The sequence below is a fragment of the Hippopotamus amphibius genome, chromosome 1 (assembly GCF_030028045.1).
Source record: "Hippopotamus amphibius kiboko isolate mHipAmp2 chromosome 1, mHipAmp2.hap2, whole genome shotgun sequence".
NCBI classification, from domain to species: Eukaryota; Metazoa; Chordata; class Mammalia; order Artiodactyla; family Hippopotamidae; genus Hippopotamus; species Hippopotamus amphibius.
The window spans coordinates 215745228-215761453 of record NC_080186.1 but is presented as its reverse complement, the minus strand read 5'-3'; the positions used below and the strand labels follow the sequence as shown (position 1 = coordinate 215761453).

The 16226-nt window shown below is 40.0% G+C and overlaps 1 protein-coding gene and 1 non-coding gene across 11 annotated transcripts in view; one reads left to right on the top strand and one right to left on the bottom strand.

Annotated features, from left to right (window-relative positions):
• PDE8B (phosphodiesterase 8B) overlaps nucleotides 1-16226 on the top strand; it is a 232277-nt gene that overhangs the window by 182620 nt on the left and 33431 nt on the right. The window lies entirely within an intron of this gene.
• LOC130842406 (U6 spliceosomal RNA) lies at nucleotides 11192-11298 on the bottom strand. Its single transcript, XR_009050421.1, has one exon. It is a non-coding gene; the product is annotated as a U6 spliceosomal RNA (small nuclear RNA).

Sequence of the window (16226 nt, the reverse complement as noted above, 5' to 3'; positions counted from 1 at the left end):
GAAAAGATGGTTGATACAATTTCAATTTTCTTGAATTTACCAAGGCTTGATTTATGACCCAAAATGTGATCTATCCTGGAGAATGTCCCATGTGCACTTGAGAAGAATGTGTAATCTGCTGTTTTTGGATGTAGTATCCTATAGATATCTATTAAATCAAGCTGATTTATTGTGTCATTTAAAGCTTGTGTTTCCTTATTAATTTTCTGTGTGGATGATCTGTCCATTGATGTAAGTGGGGTGTTAAAGTCCCCCACTATGATTGTGTTACTGTTGATTTCCTCTTTCATAGTTGTTAGCATTTGCCTTATGTATTGAGGTGTTCCTATATTGGGTGCATATATATTTATAATTGTTATCTCTTCTTCTTGGTTTGTTCCCTCAATCTTTATGTAGTGTCCTTTCTTGTCTCTTGTAACATTTTTTATTTTAAAGTCTATTTTATCTGATATGAGTATTGCTACTCCAGCTTTCTTTTGATTTTCATTTGCTTGGAATATCTTTTTCCATCCCCTCACTTTCAGTCTGTATGTGTCCCTAGGTCTGAAGTGGGTCTCTTGTAGACAGCATATGTATGGGTCTTGTTTTTGTATCCATTCAGCCAGTCTGTGTCTTTTGATTGGTGCATTTAGTCCATTTACATTCAAGGTGGTTATCGATATGTATGTTCCTATTACCATTTTCTTAATTGTTTTGGGTTTGTTTTTGTAGGTCCTTTTCTTCTCTTATGTTTCCCACTTAGAGAAGTTCCTTTAGCATTTGTTGTAGGGCTGGTTTGGTGGTGCTGAATTCTCTTAGCTGTTGCTTGTCTGTAAAGCTTTTGATTTTTCCATCAAATCTGAATGAGATCCTTGCTGGGTAGAGTATTCTTGGCTGTAGGTTCATCCCTTTCATCACTTGAAATATATTGTGCCACTCCCTTCTGGCTTGTAGAGTTTCTGCTGAGAAATCAGCTGTTAACCTGATGGGAGTTCCCTTGTATGTTATTTGTGGTTTTTCCCTTGTTGCTTTTAATGACTTTTCTCTGTCTTTAATTTTTGTCATTTTGACTACTATATGTCTTGGTGTGCTTCTCCTTGAGTTTATCCTGCCTGGGACTCTCTGTGCTTCCTGGACTTGGGTAGCTATTTCCTTTCCCATGTTAGGGAAGTTTTCAACTATAATCTCTTCCAGTATTTTCTTAGGTCCTTTCTCTTTCTCTTCTCCTTCTGGGACCCCTATAATGCGAATGTTGGTGTGTTTAACATTGTCCCAGAGGTCTCTTAGGCTGTCTTCAGTTCTTTTCATTCTTTTTTCTTTATTCTTTTCCGCATCAGTGATTTTCACCATTCTGTCTTCCAGGTCACTTATTCGTCCTTCTGCCTCAGTTAATCTGCTATTGGTTCCTTCCAGGGTATTTTTCATTTCAGTTATTGTGTTGCATATCTCTGTTTGTTTGTTCTTTAATTCTTCTAGGTCTTTGTTAAACTTTTCTTGCAACTTTTCGATCTTCACATCCAATCTTTTTTCTAAGTCCTGGATCATCTTCACCATCATTATTCTGAATTCTTTTTCTGGAGGAGTGCCTATCTCCTCTTCATTTAGTTGTTTTTCTGGGGTTTTATCTTGTCCCTTCATCTGGTACAAAGTCTTTTGCCTTTTCATTTTCTCTGTCTTTCTGTGGCTGTGATTTTCAGTTCCGCAAGATGAAATACTGCTGATACTGCTTGATTCTGCTGTCTGCCCTCTTGTGGAGGAAGCTGTCTAGGAGGCTCGTGGGTGCTTCCTGATGGGAGGGACTGATGGTGGGTTGGGCTGGGTGGGTGGAGCTCAGTAAAACTTTAATCTGATTTGGTGGGTGGAGCTCAGTGACACTTTAATCTGCTTGTCTGCCAATGGGTAGGGCTGTGTTCCCACCCTGGTGGTCATTTGGCCTGAGGCGACCCAGCACTGGAGCTTACAGGCTCTTTGGTGGAGCTAGCTAATGGTGGACTCTGGAAGGGCTCACACCAATGAGCACTTCTCAGAACCCCTGCTGCCAGTTCCACTGTCTCCTCAGTGAGCCACAGCTGCCCCCCACCTCTGCAGGCAACCCTCCAACATCAGCAGGTAGGTCTGGTTCAGTCTCCTATGGGATCACTGCTCCTTCCCTCTGGGTCCTGGTAAGCACACTTTTTTGTGTGCCCTGCAAGAGTGGAGTCTCCATTTCCCCCAGTCCTGTGGAGGTCCTGCAATCAAATCCCCCTGGATTTCAAAGTCTGATTCTCTGGGGATTCCTCCTCCCGTTGCTGGACCGCCAGGTTAGGAAGCCTGATGTGGGGCTCAGAACCCTCAGGACTTCTGTGGTATAACTGTTCTCCAGCTTGTGAGTCACCCACCCAGCATTTATGGCATTTGATTTTAATGCGATTGCACCCCCTCCTACCATCTCATTGCGGCTTCTCCTTTGTCTCTGGATGTGGGGTGGTTTTTTTTGGTGGGTTCCAGTGTCTTTCTGTCAATGGTTATTCAGCAGTTAGTTGTAATTCTGGTGCTCTTGCAAGAGGGAGTGAACGCACATCCTCCTACTCCACCATCTTGATTCTTCTCCAATCATATGGTTTTTATTCTTCAATTGTTGATGTGGTATATCACATTGATTGACTTCTGGATATTGAAAAATTCTTGAATCCCTGGGATAAGTGCTACTTGATCATGGTGTATGATTCTTTTAATGTATTGTTAGATTTGGTTTGCTAGTATTTTGTTGAGGATTTTTGCGTCTATGTTCATCAGTGATATTGCCTCTAATTTTCTTTTTTTTGTGATATCTTTCTCTGGTTTTGGTGTCAGGGTGATGGTGACCTCATAGAATGAGTTTGGAAGTATTCCTTCCTCTGCAGTTTTTTGGAATGGTTTCAGAAGGATAGATGTTAACTCTTCTCTAAACATTTGGTGGAATTCACCTGTAAAACCATTGGGTCCTGGACTTTAGTTTGTTGGGAGTTTTTTAATTACTGATTCAGTTTCAGTGCCAGTATTTGGTCTATACATATTTTCCGTTTCTTCCTGGTTCAGTCTTGGGAGATTATACCTTTCTAAGAATGTGTCCATTTTTTTCTAGGTTGTCCATTTTATTTGTGTATAGTTGCTCTAGTAGTCTCTTATGATTCTTCATATTCCTATGGTGTCAGTTATAACTTCTTTTTATTTCTGATTTTATTGATTTGGGCCCTCTGCCTTTTTTTCTTGATGAGTCTGGCTAGAGGTTTATCTAGTTTTTTTATCTTTTCAGAGAACCAGCTTTTAGTTCATTGATCTTTTCTTTCCTTTTTTTTTTTTTTTTTTTCCTTCTTGGTCTCTATTTCATTTATTTCTGCTCTGATCTTTTTGATGTCTTTTCACTTTGGGTTTTGTTTGTTCTTCTTTCTCTATTTGCTTTAGGTGTAAGGTTAGTTTATTTGAGATTTTTCTTGTTTCCTGAGGTAAACTTGTGTCGCTATAAACTTCATCTTAGAACTGACTTTGCTGTGTCCCATAGGTTTTGGATGGTTGTGTTTTCATTTTCATTTATCTCTAGGTATTTTTTGATTTCCTCTTTGATTTCTTCAATGATCCATTGGTTGATTAGTAGCATGTTGTTTAGCCTCCACATGTTTGTATTTTTTTGCAGTTTTTTTTCCTAGTAGTTGATTTCTAGCCTCATAGCATTGTAGTTGGAAAGATGCTTGATGTAATTTCAGGTTTCTTAAATTTACTGAGGCTTGATTTGTGACCCATTCTCTATCCTAGAAAATGTTCCATGTGCACTTGAAAAGAATATGTATTCTGCTGCTTTCGGATGGAATTCTTTATAAATACCAATTAAGTCTATATGGTTCAATGTGTCATTTAAGGCCTGTGTTTCCTTATTGATTTTCTGTCGGGATGACCTGTCCATGATGTAAGTGGGGTGTTAATAGTCCCCCACTTCTATTGTATTACTGTCAATTTCTCCTTTTCTTAAAAAAATTTTTCTTCTTTTATGTCTGTTAACAATTGCCTTCTATATTGAGGTACTGCTATGTTGGGTTGCATATATATTTACATTTGTTATATCTTCTTAATCCTTTGATCATTATGTAGTGTTCTTCTTTGGCTCTCGTTAGTCTTTATTTTAAAGTCTATTTTGTCTGATATAAGAATTGTTACTCCAGCTTTGTTTTGATTTCCATTTGCATGGAATACATTTTTCCATCCCCTCACTTTCAGCCTGTATGTGTTTCTAGATCTGCAGTGAGTCTCATGTGGGCAGAATATATATGGGTTTAGTTTTCATATCCGTTCAGGAACTCTGTGTCTTTTGATTGGAGTATTTAGTCTATTTACATTTATGGTAATTATCAATATGTATGTTCCTATTGCTGTTTTATTAATTGCTTTGGATATGTTGTTGTAGGTTTTTATCCCTTTTTTTATTCTCTTGTGATTTGATGACTATTTTTAGTGTTATGTTTGGATTCCTTTTTCTTTTTTGTATGTATGTCTATTATAGATTTATTTTGCAGTTACCACGAGGTTTTTGTATAGCAGTATATGTATATACGTTTAAGTTGCTGATCTCTTAGTTTCAAATGCATTTTATTTTTTTATTTTATGTATTTATTGGTTATGTTGGGTCTTCGTTGTTGTGTGCGGGCTTTCTCTAGTTGTGGTGAGCAGGGGCTACTCTTCATTGCAGTGTGTGCTCTTCTCATTGTTGCAGAGCACAGGCTCTTGACATGTCAGCTTCAGTAGTTGTGGCTCGTGGGCTCTAGCGTGCAGGCTCAGTAATTGTGGTGCATGGGCTTAGTTGCTCTGCAAAATGTGGGATCCTCCTGGACCAAGGATCAAATCCGTATCCCCTGCCTTGGCAGGTGGATTCTCAACCACTGTGCCACCAGGGAAGTCCCTCAAATGCATTTTAGATACCCTGAATTTGTACTCTCCTCCCCTCACAACTACCGTTTTTGATATCATATTTTATATCTAATTGTTTTGTGTATCCCTTAACTGCTTGTTGTGGATACAAATGATTTTACTACTTTTGTCTTTTAACTCCCTACTAGCTTTGTATGTGGATGATTTCCTACCTTTATTGTATGTTTGCCTTTACCAGTAAGTTTTTCCATCTTGTAATTTTCTTGTTTCTAGTTGTGGCCTTTTTCTTCCACCTAGAGAAGTTCCCTTAGCATTTGTTGTAAAGGTGGTTTGGTGGTGCTGAATTCTTTGGGCTTTTGCTTGTCTGTAAAGCTTTTGATTTCTCCATCAAATCTGAATAAGAGCCTTGCTAGGTAGAGTATTCTTGTTTGTAGGTTTTTTTCTTTCATAACTCTAAGTACATCATGCCACTCCCTTCTGGTCTGCAGTTTTTGCTGAAAAGTCAGCTGATAGCCTTATGGGAGTTTCCTTGTATGTTATTTGTTGCTTTTTCCTTGTTGCTTTTAATATTCTTTGTCTTTGTCATTTTGATTTCACTGTGTCTTGGTGTGTTCCTTTGCAGGTTGATTATATGTGGGGCTCTCTGCACTTCCTGGACTTGGGTGACTATTTTCTTTCCCAGGTTAGGGAATTTTTCAGCTATTATGTCTTGAAATATTTCTTCAGGCCCTTTCTCTCTCTTTCTCCTTCTGGGACCCTTATAATGGGAATGTTAGTGCACTTGATGTTGTCCCAGAGGTCTCTTAAACTGTCCTCATTTCTTTTCATTCTTTTTTTTTCCTACTCTGTTGTAGTGATTTCTACTGCTCTGTCTTCCAGCTCACCAATCCATTCTGCTTCATTTAATCTACTATTGATTCCATCTTGTGTATTTTTCATTTCAGTTATTGTCTTCTTCATTTCTGTTTGGTTGTTGTTTATATTTTCTAATTCTTTGTTAAAAAGTTCTAATTTCTCCACTCTGTGTATCCATTCTTCTCCCAAGATCATCTTTACCATCATTACTCTGAACTCTTTTTTGGGTAGATGACCTATCTCCACATCACTTAGTTCTTCTAGGGTTTTATCTTGTTCCTTTGTCTGAAACATATCCTCTGTTGCCTCACTTTGTCTAAAATGCTATTTGTATTTTTATGTATGTGGTAGGTTGGTTACGTTTCTTGACCTTAGAGAAGTGTCCCTCTGTAGGAGACATCCTATGCTTGCCAGCAGTAAACTCTCCTCTTGTCACCTAGGGCCAGGAGCCAGCTGGTCCCAGGTAGTGTCTGGACTGCATTTGCAGATTTAGTCTGCAGGCCCCATGACTGTAGTTTTCTTGTTTCTGATGTCTGCCCCCTGGTGGGTGAAGCTGTTCTAGAGGCTTGTGCAGGCTTCCTGCTGAGAGGGGCTGATGCTTGCCCACTGGTGGCTGGAGCTGGGTCTTGGCCCTCAATGGGCAGAGCTGTATCTAGGTGTGTGTCTAGAGGTGGCTGTGGGCTCAGGAAGTCTTTACACAGGCTGCCTGCTGTTTGGCTTGAGGCATCCCAGCACTGGAGCCTACGTGCCCTTGGGTGGGGCCACGTCTTGGTGCTAATGACCCAAGCAACATGTCAGCTTCCAGGAGAGTTCATGCAGATGAATACTCCCAGTATACCTGCCACCAGTGTCTATGTCCCCTAGGTGAGCCACAACTGCCCCCTGCCTCCCCAAGAGACCGTCCAAGACCAGCAAGCAGGTCTGGCCCAGGCCCCTGTGAAATTATTGCTTTTGCCCTTGGTCCTGGTGTACATGAGAGTTTGTGTGCACCCTTTAAGAGTGGAGTCTCTATTTCCCCCAATCTTGTGGAGCTCCTGCAGTCAAGCCCTGTTGGCCTTCAAAGCCAAATGCTCTGGGGGTTCCTTTCCCCAGTGCTGGACTTCTGGGCTGGGGGCCATGACATGGGACTCAGGACTCTCACTTTTGTGGGAGAACCTCTGTAATATAATTATTCTCCAGTTTGTGGGTTGCCCATCCAAGGTGGAGGGGTGAGGTATGGGACTTGATCATATCGCAAGTCCACCTGTCCTACTGGTCTTGTTGTGGTTCCTTCTTTTTATCTTTAGTTGTAGACTATCTTTTCTGGTAGGTTTCAGACTTCTTCAGTGATGATTGTTCTGCAGATTGTTGTGATTTTGGTGTGCTCATGAGAGGAGGTGAGCTTAGGATCCTTCTACTCTGCCATCTTGGCCACTCTCTTTTTTGCTATATTCATTCATTTTCTTTTCTAGATTCCATGTATAAGTGGATACTTATACGGTATTGTTCTCTCACTTATTTCACTAAGCATAATACCCTTCAGGTCCATCCATGTTGTTGCAAATGGCAGAATTTCATTCTTTTTGTGACCAATATGTATGTATATATACCACATCTTCTTTATCCATTCATCTGTTGATGGACATAGATTGCTTCCATATCTTGGCTGTTGTAAATAAAGCTGCTATGAACATTTGGGGTGGAGGTATCCTTTCAAATTAATGTTTTGTTTTCTTCAGATAAATATCCAGGAGTGGAATTGCTGGATCATATGATAGTTCTATTTTTAATTTTTTGAGGAATCTTCATACTATTTTCCCTAGTGGCTGCACTAATTTATGTTCTCACCAACAGTGTTCTAGGTTTCTCCACATCCTCACCAACAATTGTTGTTTGTAGGCTTTTTGATGATTAACCATTCTGACAGATGTGAAGTGATATCTCATTTTGGTTTTGATTTGCATTTCCTTGATGAATAGCAGTGTTGAGCATCTTTTCATGTGCTGTTGGCCATCTGTGTATCTTCTTGGGAAAAAAGTTTGTTCAGATCTTTTGCCCATTTTTTAATTGGGTTGTTTATTTTTTTCATATTGAGTTGTATGAGCTGTTTATATATTTTGGGTATTAACTATTAACCTCTTATATGTCATATCATTTGCAATTATCTCCCATTCAGTAGGTTGTCTTTTCATTTTGTCAGTGGTTTCTTTTGCTGTGCAAAAGCTTTTAAATTTAATTAGGTCCCATTTGTTTATTTTCCTTTTGCTTTCTTTGCCTGAGGAGACAGGGATAAAAAAAATATTGCTACAACTTACATCAAAGAGTGTTCTGGATACATTTCATTTCTTTTTCTTGCCTTATAGCACTGAAAAGAGCCCTCATTACAGTGTTGAATAGAAATGATAAAGCAGACATCATTGCCTCATAGCTAATTTTGGGGGGAGGGGGGGAAGCATTCATTCTTTGACCATTAAATATGATGTTAACTATAGGGTTTTTTGTATCTAATACTTACTAGGTCAAGGGAGTTTATTTCTATTCTTTGTTTGCTGAGAGTTTTCTTTTTTAAAAATCAGGAGTGAATTATTGGACTTTGTGAAATTTTTTTTTAATCTATTGAGATGACTTTTTTCTCATTTTGTCTATTAATATGGTGAATTATATTGATTTTCAGATTTAACTTAACCTTCACTTGTTGGCATAAACTCCACTTGGTGTATTTTCACACATTGCTAGATTTGATTTGCTAAAATATTAAGAATTTTTGCATCTGTGTTTATGCGGGATATTAGTCTCTAGTTTTTTTGTAATATCTTTGTCTAGCTTTGGAATCAGTGTCACGTTGGCCTCATAGAATAAGTGGGGAAATATTTCCTCCTCTTTGTTTCTCTGGAAGAGGTTGAAAATTGGCACTATTTGTTTCTTAAACGTTTCATAGAATTGCTCATCTGGGCCTGAAACTTTTGGTTTCACTGATTTTATCTGTGTGTGTGTGTATGTGTGTTCTATCAGTTGCTACTTTGATCTTATTATTTCCTTTCTTCTACTTAATTCAGGGTAATTTGATGTTCTTTTCCTGGTTTTTTAATGTAGAAGCTGAGGTTATTTTTCTCTAACATAAATACTTACTGCTATAAATTTCCCTCTAAGTTTTGCTTTAGTGCATCCCCAAATTTTGATATGTTATTGTTTGGGAGGTCCCAAGAATACCCATATGTTCGGAGATTCACTAAAAAGGCTCAGGGACTCAGAGGCAGTTGTATGCGTGGCTATAGTTTATTACAGCAGTCATAAAAGGGAAAAGATATCAGGTAGAGTCTGGAGGAAAACAGGCATAGGCTTTCAATGTTCTGCCCTTCCTTTCCCCAGATGATGTCAAACAGAACAAGATCCTTTCTGTAGAAGCAAAATGCAACAATGTGTGTGCAGTATTTTCATCCAGATGCTCAAAAGTCCAAGGCTTTTAGTGGGCGCTGGTCCCATAGGCACAAGAACCAGCCACAAATATCAAAATTCCCTATCTCCCAGAGAGGAAGCGGGTGTCAATATCCCAAATGGGCTAAACAGTCTTATCATTGTAGGGAACATTCCAAAAGTCAAGTTCACCGACCCCAGCCAATGGCCAACCCTGAAAACAGGCTCCTCTGAGGATTGCAGCCTCAGACCTGCTCTTCCCTATACTGCATACTTTCATTTTCATTTAGTTCAAAATGCTTCCCAATTTCCCTTTGGATTTCTACTTTGGTTCATGGGCTGTCTAGAAGTGTGGTTTTTATTTTCCAAATATTTGAGGATTTTACAGAGACTTTTCTGTTATTGGTTTTTAATTTAACTCCATGTGATCAGAGAACATACTTTGTGTGATTTGAATCCATTTACATTTTTTGAAACCTGTTTTTATGGCCAGATTAAGGTCCACCTTAGTCAACATTTCAAAGTTCATTTGAAAAGAATGTGTATTCTTTTGTTATTGGGTAGTGTTCTATAAATGTCAATTAGGTCAAGGTGGTTGATTGTATTCTTCATATTTTATATGTTTTTACTAATTTTGTCTAGTTCTATCAGGTTCTGAAAGAACAGTGTTAAGATCCCCAACTGTCATTGTGGGCTTGTCTCTTTCTTCCTTTAATTCTATTAATTCTTGTTTTATGTGTCTTGAAGCTCCATTGTTAAGTAATATACATTTATGATTATATCTTTCTGATGAATTGACTTTTATCATTGTGAAAAGTTACTCTTTATATCTGATATTACGCTTTCTCTTAAAATCTATTTTTTATAGTAACAAAGCCACTCCAACCTTCTTATGTTTATTAGTTTGAACAATGTATATATCTTTTCCCATCCATTTACTTTCGATGTGTATGTCTTTTTAAGTTACATTTCTTATAGACAGCATATAGTTAGATTTTGGTTTTTTTATTAATTCTGACAATCTCTATGTTTTAATTGGAATGTTTAATCCATTAACATTTAATGTAATTATTGATATGGTTGGATTCAGGTCTGCCATTTTATCATTTGGTTTTTGTTTGTCCCTATGTTTTGCTTTTGTTTTTATTTCTCTGTTCTTTTATACAGGTCCTCTTTTAGATTATTTGGACAATTTTTAAATACTATTTTATCTATTGACTTTTTGCTAAATCTCCTTGCATTTTTTAATTGTTGATCTAAGGGTTATCATATACATCCTTAACTTTATACAGTCTACTTAAGCTAATATTGTTCCATTCATGTGAAACATAGAAACCTAGCAACTGTAAAGTCAACTTACCACTCTCCTTTGTATCCTAAATGCTGTAGTTTTCATATATATATATTACATCTATATACATTATAAACCCCATAATGGTTTGATTTTGTCTTAAACATGTGTTTTAAAGAAATTAAGAGAAACTTTTCTCTAGTATTTACCCAAATATTTGCCATTTCTGAGTGCTGAAGATTGATGAGGTGGCAGCATGCACAGTTGTTTTGTCATTTACTCTGTCTCTTTCCAGTTCTGTGCCCTTGGGTTAGTACTGTCACCACTTGGCCCCAGTGCCTCCCTCTATGACATGTTGCTAGCTTTTGTATGTGGGTGGGGGGGAGGGGTATTGTTTTTTTTCTAAGCTCTTTATTGGAATATAATTGCTTTACACTCTTGTACCAGCTTTTAAAGTACACCAAAGTGAATCAGCTGGATTTATACATATATCCCCTCCCTCCCACAACTCTCTCCCATCCTCCCTGTCCTGGCCCTCTAAGGCATCACCCATCATCGAGTTGATCTCCCTTTGTTATACAGCAACTTTCCACCAGCTGTCTATTTTACATTTGGTAGTGTATATATGTCTATGCTACTGTCTTATTTCGTCCCGGCTTCCCCTTCGACCCCCGCCCCCCCCAACCCTGTGTCCTCCAGTCCATTCTCTGCATTTGCATCCTTATTCTTGCCCTGTCACTGGGTTCATCAGTACCATTTTTTTTTTTTAGATTCCATATATATGAGTTAGCATACAAAAATATGGAACACTTCATGAATTTGTGTGTCACCCTTGCACAGGGGCCATGCTAATCTTCTCTGTATCGTTTCAATTTTAGTATATGTGCCGCCAAAGTGAGCACATTGGTAGCTTTTTTAACTGTCTACCCGCTGTGGACTGAACCAGACAGTCTCTCCCACATACACCTTAACTCTAGGGTCTTTAATTCTTAAAAAATTGCACTCTTGATATGGATTTTTTGACATGGAAATTGTTCTCAGTGGACAAAGCTGCTTCCTTCCTAGGACCTTTCAAAACAGTTGCCACATATGTGACAATTTAGATGCTGTACTGTTGCCTCCGATGTGGCCACTAAGGAAGCTCCGGCTATGTCTCTAGGCCCCTCTACTGACAGATTTCATGATAGGGTGGTGAACAGTCCCCTACACTTGCATTGCATTACCTTCCGTCCTGAAGCAGACCTACCTGCAGTGTCAAGGTGGGTAGCTTCATCTCATGAGGGAGCCTGAGGGGCCAGGGGTATGAGTGCTACTGTGAAAACCTTCTGGTGATGAAGGCTCCACATGAATAGCCCCAGGCACAGACGGTCAGGTTAGACAGTGGACCAGTCTAAATGATCCCAAATGAATTGTTACCTGGACAGGACCAAAACTGTAACAAAAAGTATTTAAATTTTAAACCTATATGGGTGTCCAGCTGCTTTTCAAACAGGAATTTCAGATCTGTTTTTCTGGTACATATTCAGCATTTAATAGTACTGGAGTCTATAAAATTGAGAGCTAGAATAGAGGAAATAAAATTCTATCTCTTTGCTTAGAGTGAGAATGTATCTCATGACTCTATTTGAGACCATCTGTTCCTATCTCCCTCCCATCAGCCAGGCCACCCCGGAAAATTAAATCTCTCTGTAATATCCTCCTGCAGCTAGCCTGTCATCACAGAACTCCACTCACAGCCATTACTGACTTGAAGGAAAAGTTATAATTACAGCCTTTGAGTAATGATGCTCCTGCTTGGGCTTCATTGGCATTTTTATTATGTTTGGAAGGGAGAAAACTGTCCATGCCACATGGGATTTGTATACTTTTAAAAAATTATGAATGCTGCTTGATTCACGCATCTTGTTACCCTTTATCAGCATGGAAAGGTGGTGTTTAATACCCCTCTGTGCCTTCATTCCTAAGGGAGCATTTCCAGACCAAATTAAGTTAATGGTCTCACTTACTAGTATTTCTTAAGCTGGTATCAGCCCCTAGACTTGCAGCCTAGGACCAGAAATGGCTGTGTTCCATGCAGTGACGCAGAAGTGGGAGACATAGGCAGTGCAGGGCCTTGCCGATATCCCCTGAGAATTAGGAAACAGCAGTGGCTGCTGGGAACTGTGTCACAAACTGCTGAGCAAGGGCCCACGCATCTGACACACGAGGAAACTACACTCAGAAGGGGACTGGGCTGCCAGGTCCACTAGCTGCTGGCTGGTCAGTGTGACTCCTGCAGCCTCTCCAGCCTGTGTAGTGCTGCCCACCCCGTCCCCAGCACCATCAGCCTGGTTGAGTAGCACATCACTTCAAAGTCAGGGTTTTGTCTGGGGCTGCTTTCATCCTCAGTTAAAGGAAGTGTTACCGAGTCCAAGCTCACTGTGCTTGCCACACGACAGGCCAATGAGTCGGAGACAAGGTGTTGAGGCGAGGAATACGACTTTATTCGGAAAGCCAGCAGGCCTAGAAGATGGCAGACTTGTGTCTCCAAAAAACCATCTTATCAGAGTTTGGATGCCAGTTTGTTTTATAGAATCAGAGAGGGAGAGGTGGTGAGGAAGTAAAGTAAAAAGGGCCATCAGTCTTGCAAAACGTCTCCTGGAATGACTAGCCTCAGTGAGGGGATGTGTTAATTTCTTCTTTTCTGCAGCCATTCACACAGGTGGGCGGGGCAGATTGCCTGCCTGTGAGCTGAACAGAGGCATTTTAGTTTCTAACATTCAGGCAGAGGGGCAGGGTTCTCTGAGGTAGGCCATTATGTATGCTTATAATAACAAAAGCAACGAAAAGCAAAGGTTAAAGTCCAAGAAATAGATCCAGCATGGAGTCCGATTTAGCTCTTCCCTGTTACAGAAGTCCTCAGCTTCTCCAATGGAAGGAAGAGGCCAGGTATGAGGAGCTCCAGACCTCTACCTACATCTGCTGTTCCAGCTGAAGCAGCTCTGCTTTACCTGTTTTATATGTTGTGAGCGTTAATTCAAAGAAAGCCTCCTGCAGCTAAATCCTGGTCTGGCACTCCCCGGTCCAGTGTGATCGGTGCCAGAACTGGAGATGATTGGGCCATTATCATCATCAGTGTGTGCTGCTTGCCAGCCCTGTCCACACCCACAAGCCCTGCCGTCCCTCTCAGTCTCCCCCACAAAACCTAACCCTCCAGCTAGGCCTGAGTCCTCCCCGCTAAAGCCAGGGCATTTGGGGGGCTGAGGATGGGCACATCACGTGTGACTGTTTCCTGTACTTCACTCCTGGACTTCGATTATTTACGTGTTCAGGCGCCAGCTGACCTGTTCGTATTTAATTTTTCTTTAGAAAGAGTAACTTAAAAAACATTTTTTTTATTGAAGTATAGTTGATTTACAATGTACCAATCTCTGGTGTATAGTAAAGTGATTCAGTTATACACATATAGACATTCTTTTTTTATATATATTCTTTTCCATTATGGTTTATCACAGGATATTGAATATAGTTCCCTGTGCTGTACAGTAGGACCTTGTTGTTTATCCATCCTATATATAATAGTTTACATCTACTAATCCCACACTCCCAGTCCTTCCCTCCCCCACCTCCCCTCCCCCTTGACAACCATAAGTCTGTTCTCTGTGTCTGTGAGTCTGTTTCTGTTTTGTAGATGGGTTCATTTGTGCCATATTTTAGATTCCACATATAAGTGATATCATATGGTACTTGTCTTTCTCTTTCTGACTTCACTTAGTATGATAATTTCTAGGTCCATCCATTTTGCTGCAAATGGCATTATTGTGTTCTTTTTATGGCTGAGTAGTATTCCACTGTATATATGTACCACATCTTCTTTATCCATCTATCCTAAATGTCGATGGACATTTAGGTTGTTTCCATGTTTTGGCTATTGTGAATGGTGCTTCTGTTCACATAGGGGTGCATGTATCTTTGAATTACAGTTTCTTCTGGGTATATGCCCAGGAGTGGGATTGCTGGGTCATATGGTAATTCTGCTTTTAGTTTTCTGAGGAATCTTCATACTGTTTTACATAGTGGCTGCACCAACTTACATTCCCACCAACAGTGTAGGAGGGTTCCCTTTTCTCCACACCCTCTCCAGCGTTTGTTATTTGCAGACTTTTTAATGACAGCCATTCTGACCAGCGTGAGGTGGTGATTTTGGACGCAGGCAGCAGTAAGTGGCAGCTTGCAGCAAGCAGCAGTGAGCAGTAGCTAGAAGCAAGATCTTAATTCTTAGTTCCCAGACCGAGAGTCCTAATCATTGGACCACAGGGGCCAGTGGCTAGGGCCTGGGTCCCTAGTTCTTGCCTGCCTTGTCATGAATGAATTCAGGTGAGGAGGCAGAAGGTAAAGAGAAAAGAAAAAATGTTTATTGGAAAAGCAAAGTACGTGCGGAAAGACGCACGGGCGAGCTCAGGGAGAGAGTCCCCAGACTTGTGCCTTTGGGAAGTTTAAGTTCTTTACAAGGGGGTAGTCTTCTGGGTCTTTGTCTTCTTCTTGGCCAATCATATTGTTTTGATCCCAGGGTTAATTTGCCTCTGCACCCTCCCCTGGGTGCACACGCACCCCTCAATTAAGATGGATCCTATTGCAAAGGCCTCGGGGAGACAGATAGCAAGACATTATGGTCTGGCATCCCCTGCCTTTTTGACCCCATGAAGGCTTTTACACATGTGTAGTGTCTCCCTTGTCCCAAAGATGGGGCATATATGACCTCTTGATCTCTTTACAGAGTTTAGCCACTCTGTCTCTGCCATAAAAGTGTCCAAATGTCCAGCAATTTACCCTATTTCTGTTGCTGTTTCTCATATCAAGGTGCAAATCTCAAAATATAGACAGGAGTCCAGTCATAAATATGTAATCCGGAGCCCAGTTGTCTCTTGCCTTAGGAAATGTAAATAGGGAGCTGGTAATGGATGTCTGGCCTGGAGCTTATCTTCTTCTCACCCCAGAGGTGTGAACAGGCCAGTTGTAAATGTCTAGCCTGGAACCCATCTATCTCCTCCCTCAGTGGTACCTCACTGTAGTCTTTATTTACCTTTCTTTAATAAGATTAGTGGTGTTGAGCATCTTTTCATGTGTTGTCTGTATGTCTTACTGGCCAGCTGTATGTCTTCTTTGGAGAAATGTCTATTAAGGTCTTCTGCCCATTTTTCATTTGGGTTGTTTGGGTTTTTTGTTGAGTTGTATGAGCTGAGCTATTTGTGTATTTTGGAGATTAAGCTGTTGTCAGTTGCATCATTTGCAAATATTTTTCTCCCATTCTGTGAGTTGTCTTTTTGTTGTTGTTTGTTGTTGCTGTTGTTGTTTTATGGTTTCCTTTGCTGTGCAAAAGCTTGTAAATTTGATTAGGTCCCATTATTTTTATTTTTATTTCTGCCTTAGGAGACTGACCTAAGAAAACATTGGTACAATTTATATCAGAGAATGTTTTGCCTATGCCTCCTCTAGTTTTATGGTGTCATGTCTTATGTTTAAGTCTTTAAGCCATTTTGAGTTTATTTTTGTGCATGGTGTGAGGGTGTGTTCTAACTTCACTGATTTACATGCAGCTGTCCAACTTTTCCAGCACCACTTGCTGAAGAGACTGTCTTTTTCCCATTTTATATTCTTGCCTCCTATGTTGAAGATTAATTGACTGTAGGTATGTGGGTTTATTTCTGGGCACTCTATTCTGTCCCATCTTTTAACTGCTCTGATCCGTATGTCTAGTTTTGTACCATCAACACACAGTTTTGATTACTGTAGCTTTGTAGTATTGTCTGAAGCCTGGGAGAGTTATGCTTCCTGCTTTGTTTTTTTCCCT